A 5,944-nucleotide genomic window follows, 5' to 3' on the forward strand; every position below is an offset into this window, starting at 1 on the left:
AAGGAAGAAGATGAAGTTGACAAAGTACATTCTCATCAGCAAACCAATAAGAAAGTCAAAGAACATAACATAGCTCTTTCTCATGTGCTCCTTTCCTCTCTAGCAGCTTCCCAAATCATGCTGAGATGACATGGCTTCCAGTGGGACTCCCATACCTACCCCGGTGCATATTCCCAAGTGAAATGGGGTGGAAATGGAAGATTAGCCATATGAATAGGTCGGTAGACCAGGCACCAGAGCAGATATAGGACAGCAGGTATTCAAGGGTAATTCTGTCAGAGCAGGGAGAAGGCCCAGGCCAGACAGCGCTTCTGAGTCTGGAGCTTTTCACAGTCACAGACACAGGCATCTCCTTCTCCAGTGAAGCAGCAAAGCCCCAAAGCCTCCTGAGATGCATCTCCGTTCCCAGCAGCATCTGTCCCTGTCAGGCCAGACCCGATTCAACATCTCAGTTACCCACCCTACCCTTTGCCCCTCATTCCAGTTAAAGAAGAGCAAAACACTATTCATCGTGCCTTCCTGCGGGTGGCTAGGAGCCCCTCGAGGCACGGTGACCCGCTCTCACCCTGGCAGCTTGCACCGTCATGCCTACACAGTATTTACAGCTTTCCTGCGCCAGCCCCACTGCCAGCTGTGAGAGTGCCAACATACTTCCTTTCTATTGCCTGTGGAGAGCTACGAGACGAGAAGGCTTCTGCCTGTGTGCTGAACCCGTGTTGGCTTATGAAGCATATTTAACATCCAAAGGCCAGCTGTGCTCTGTTCCATCCCTGAAATCTCGAGCTGGTGAATAAAATGAATGAAATGTAAGTGCTGCTTTATTAGCTTCTTTTATGTAGTCACCTCGGGCTGCACAGGTGTGCTAGGAGCTGTTGGGATGTTAGATGTATGCGCTCAGTACGTGGTTAAACAATGCGGAGGCATTTCATCTCGGAAGAACCCGAGGAGTGAGAGAAGAGCTCCCCAGGGCCAGGCTGAAAGTCCTGGTGTCAGAGAGACCGTGACCTGGGCCTTTAGGAGGTATAAGGCTGAAATGCTGGCTGCACGTGGCTGTCAAAAATACTCTTCTTAGCTCTGGCTAAATTCCATGGTGGGTAAATGTATTTTATAAATTCACATTCTTTCTACATGTTTCAAAAGAATAAGATATCTTCCTCTTCCTGTCTTAAACCACTGGCAGTTCTGCCTGGAACACCTGTACTCTCCCGTCCCAGGGATGCCTGCAGCTTTTCTGTGCAGCTTCGCTGTTTGGAAAGACCTTCCAAATACCTTAGCAGGTTTCCACATTATCTTTGGTTAAGAAAGATGTTTCTGCCGTGTTATAAATCCTAACTCCAAGAGTCCTGAGGAGAAATTTATGTTAGTAGATGACACGGCTAAGGGATGAAAGCGACAGTTTTTCCATATGCTGTTTTCCCTCCCCATCTTGTGCCATTAAACTGAAGATCCAACTTTTTGTCATTTTCCTCAGGAACAAGCACAGCTGCAATCATCTCCATGGCTTCAAAAAGTGTCTTCTTGCTTGATGAGGAAAGCTCGGATTCCCTAGGACCCCCTTGAAAATTTGTCCTCACTTGCCCAACAAATTTACCTTTCAGGATACCTCCTGCATTTATTGGCTGTGAAAGAAAAGCAGCCAAGATTTTAGAAGCAAAAAACATTAGAAGTTGGTGTTTTTTCCCCAGCCTCATGAGTGTTTACTGCAAAATGTTTTGAATCATGCCCATTGCATTAATATATTGAGACTTCCTCAAGTAATCTGGCAAGACCTTCTAATGATTTATAGCCCTCGCTTGTAGATGTGCAAAATCCGGCTTGTAAGGCTAAGGAATAGCTGTACAACCTCACATGTTAGAGCTTCCATGCTTACAACCTCCACCAGTGACCAAGCTTGGCACAACATCTGATGAACGTAGTCATATAAAGCCTGTGTGACACAGAGACCCGGGGACCCAGGGTGGCCACAGGTCTCAACTGGACCAGGTCAGGAGCAGACGCTACCTAAGAGAGTGCAGTGACATGTCTAATGATTACAAGTCCCAACTTTGCTTTCCTTGTTCTCATCTCCAGGAGTAATTTTGACACCAGGACAAATTCCTTCCTCCAGTGAAGAAAACAAAATTTGAACAGCTCTCAAGTTCACCCATTGTGCCTTCCTACCAAACTGCTACCGGTGTTCACCCAGGGGGGAAAAATAAAAATTCTACTTTCTCTACTAAGAATGGAAAATGGTTGGTCTTTAATCCAGCCCAGAGGCAGCTGCTTTCCAAACACAGTGGGGTCACTGCCACATCTGCCTGCTAACCATTCATCCTGAACTTCGGTGCTCACGGTGCATTGGGTGCTCAGGGTCCTGTCACTGGGGAGCAGGAGGGAGAACCATGAAAATGCTGCTCTGCTGCACAAACTCTGTCCTAGCTCCAGACAGACAGAAAATTCAGTGGGAGAAAGTTCTCTGCCCCAAAGTGTTTGCAAACAAGGGTGGGAGGTAAAATGGACAGAGTTTCCTTCACATAGACTTTCAGTGCAGAATTCATTTGGTGACATTTTAGGAACTGCTATGAATAAATGCTAATTCAGAATTGTCAAAGTAGTAAAACTGGAAAATGAGAAGACATTGCACAGTGCAGCAGGAAATTTTTTTAAGTGTTCACTTGCTTATTCTGTTCCTTGAGAAAGTCTTTTGCTGAAGGGGAGGTTAACTTCATGTGACTGAATAACCCTCGGTGATATATATATCTCTCTGTGTGTATACCATAAATAAACACCTCAAAGATTAATATGTGTTTCCTTTTCCAAAAGATATTCCACAGTTGATGTCTCTTTTCACATATTCCACCTACACCATAGTGTCGCTCACTTCTTTACCTCCATTTGGAATGAATGTAACTTTGGAATATCTTCAAACATAGCTTATATAGAAGGTTGTCCAGCAGAGACAGACTGAAGGTTAATTGTAATAATTTGGATTTTATGACTACAACTTAATTAGTATGTTAAATGTTGTGGAAGGTGGAAAGGAATTCCACACTCCTAAGCCCAAAGTACTTGACTAGAATTGGCTTGAACCTACACAGTGGAGCGTTGGTGTTAGAAGTGTGTTGAGTAAAATTTAAATCCTGTCTTTGAAATCCCAAGAAAGTCAGACTTTACCCACTCTTACTTTCCATGGAAGTAAACAGAAGTGCACTAAGAATCTGACTAACATCTCTCATGGGCAGTTTGTTCTGGAATAAACTGAATCTTCTGTATTGCTTTTTAACTCAAGGATCTTTTCCTTCATAGTGCTGGTAAGAGGACAGCAGAGGCGCGTGGTGTCCTGGCAACAGAGGACCATCTTGGCTCTATCTTCCACAGCTTCAGTCTTACAACTGCACAAGCCAGGGAGCCCAGGGCTTAGAATTGCCAGCCAGTCTTTATCTAGGAGGTTGAAGCAATAGTTAGGATTTTCTGAGGAGCAGTAATTTGAGAAAATAGCTGAGGCTTGACATTTCCCTTGATATTTATCCAGTGGAAGGCCAAAGATCATGGAGGACTTGATTTATTTTTGATAATCTGTGCACTGCTGTAGAGTTTCATACCAACGGCGTTGTCTTGACTGGGCTTTTAACTAGTCTCAAGCTGCATGTTACAAATTGATTTGTCAAAGGACACGGGGGAGACTGTAAACATCAGGAGTGGTAACCTTGGACCAGCAAATGTACCTGCAGTTCTCTAGTTTTGCCTGGAGCCTCACAGACCTCTGGGGGGGCAAAGTGATCTGCTTACCAATGATCCCAAACAGATTGTGAAAAGAAACAATAGGACTGAAGTGCTCTATGCACACGGGAAATAATTAAGACATTAAAAAAATTTTCTCTGCATGCTACTTGAGAATGATTCCTCCCCCTCACTTTCCAGTTTTTTGTTTGTGTTTGCTTTCAGATTGCAGTCTGAGATGTTTCTTTAATTAAATCCAAATGAAAGAAGTTTCATTATTGATTTCCCCGTCGATGTTTCACACTGGCACAAAGGTGGTACGAGCCTTGTGACCTCTTCAGAGGCTAACTTCAGGCACCTTCCCTGTATCCTCTTCTTATATTGCTGGACACCAATGCAAGCTACAAAGTTGATATCAAAAAGCTGCAGAGCTCTAAGTGTTCTGGCACATAGCAGCGTGAACCATTGCCTAAAACAAACCTTAAATCCAAGCAAATATATCAGTGCAGTACCGAAACTTTCTGTCTGCCCCATCTTCTGCCACCTGCTCTGTCTGTCCCTGAGGGCATCACCACTCCTTGCCTGGCATTCAGTTCTTGTTGGGTAACTGTCTCTTAATTATTGTTTTCTGAATCCCTCTCCTGATCCTGACCAGTACTGGAGGGGCAGAGCTGTAAACCGAGTGAGTCTCAGTGCTGGAAAATCACCTGAGAAACAACAGTTCTTATGGGGCTTCTGACAGGATAAAAAGCAGATAAAGTAGATATTTTCAGATAAATTTTACAGTCCTTGTTGTTGCAGGCCAAAGGTACTTGGACAGCCCACATAGCCATCTGCGTTTCAGAGTGCTTACCTGAACTAAACTGTCATTTATTTTATTATTGTATTTCAGGCTTCTCATTAGCTTTGAACAGAACTTTGTCAGGTTTAGGCAGGGAAGGCAAGGCCATAGCAGTTGGCCGAGTCTGTCTCCCGCCACCTTCAACAGAAGGGACGAACCTGTCAGGGGCTGGTTTGCCTCTAGGTATCCTGTGGCAGTTATTTGTTAGTCCTGTTACCATTGACCTGCTGACAGTGACTCCGGCTCCTGGTTACGGCCATATAGGAATTATAAATTAGGCGTTGGAAACCCAGAGAAAATTGTTGTTTTGCGAAGACCCAACTCCCTGAGTATGTGTCTGCACACATGCTTGATTTTGCAGTGAAAGCTTTCTCTGCCCATCGTTCCTACAGATGATGAACCCCAGTTGTTGATGAATCTCTCAAAGATCTGAGGCTAATCTGCCAGAGACCTGCTCCGGGGCCTTCTCTATTAAACGGGAATTTACAAAGGAATACGTTAGAAGATCTTACAGTCAGCGATGACTTGCAAGGAATCATGCTTTAAAAGCAAAACTCAAAACTATTGTTTAATGGCTCCAAAATTCATTCATTCTTGCAAAGCCTCAGATTTTCTTGCTGCAGCACATTCATTCTTAAATGTCAGACTCCATGCACGCAGCCCAATTTGGTATTTATATGACAAACGCCACAAACCAATGCTCCTTAATATAGTTGCAGCCTTGTGATGGGATTATTTCCCTTGTGAAAAAGCAGGATATTAAGTCCATTAAAAGATATGTGAAGTATGGCAGGTGCACAGCAATTTTGCAAGACTGAGGGAAAAAACGATACCTTGATATGCTGAGTTGAGGCCTTTTCTTGTTTTTGACAGTTTACATTTCCGAGCTATTTGGTAAAAATCCTCTTTGGGTAGCACCACTGGAGCGAATTCAACTCTCAGCAATGTGGGTGTAGATCTGGAGTAATTCCATTCTGAACAACAGAGCTACTTCAGATGTACTCTGGACCTACTGTTACACAGGTGACACAATGGAAAAAGACTAAGAGAGGAATCCAGCTCATGAAATGATGATTGCCAATGGTTTGAGCATTGCTTGTGCTTATCCCCAGGGCAGTTACAAGTGGTGAGGCAAGGGACCCATGCTCTGAGAGGAAAGTGCCTTATTTCACACTTGCTTTGGAAGAAACAATCCGAAACACAGACCTTTCTCAGAGCCGTGCAACTTTTTGCATCTAGCGGGGGTTTGTGTCACTGGTCCCACTCTGCCTGGTGGGGAGCTGGAGCACAGGGACAGAAATTGCTCCAGGGCACTGGGAAGACACAAGCAGAGGGAGCACCAGGGTCTGGTTTGGAGGGTGAGGCTGGTGCATCAGCTGTATTGGAAGGAAGCGCTGAGGTAAA

The sequence above is a fragment of the Opisthocomus hoazin genome, chromosome 7, assembly GCF_030867145.1.
Source record: "Opisthocomus hoazin isolate bOpiHoa1 chromosome 7, bOpiHoa1.hap1, whole genome shotgun sequence".
NCBI lineage: Eukaryota > Metazoa > Chordata > Aves > Opisthocomiformes > Opisthocomidae > Opisthocomus > Opisthocomus hoazin.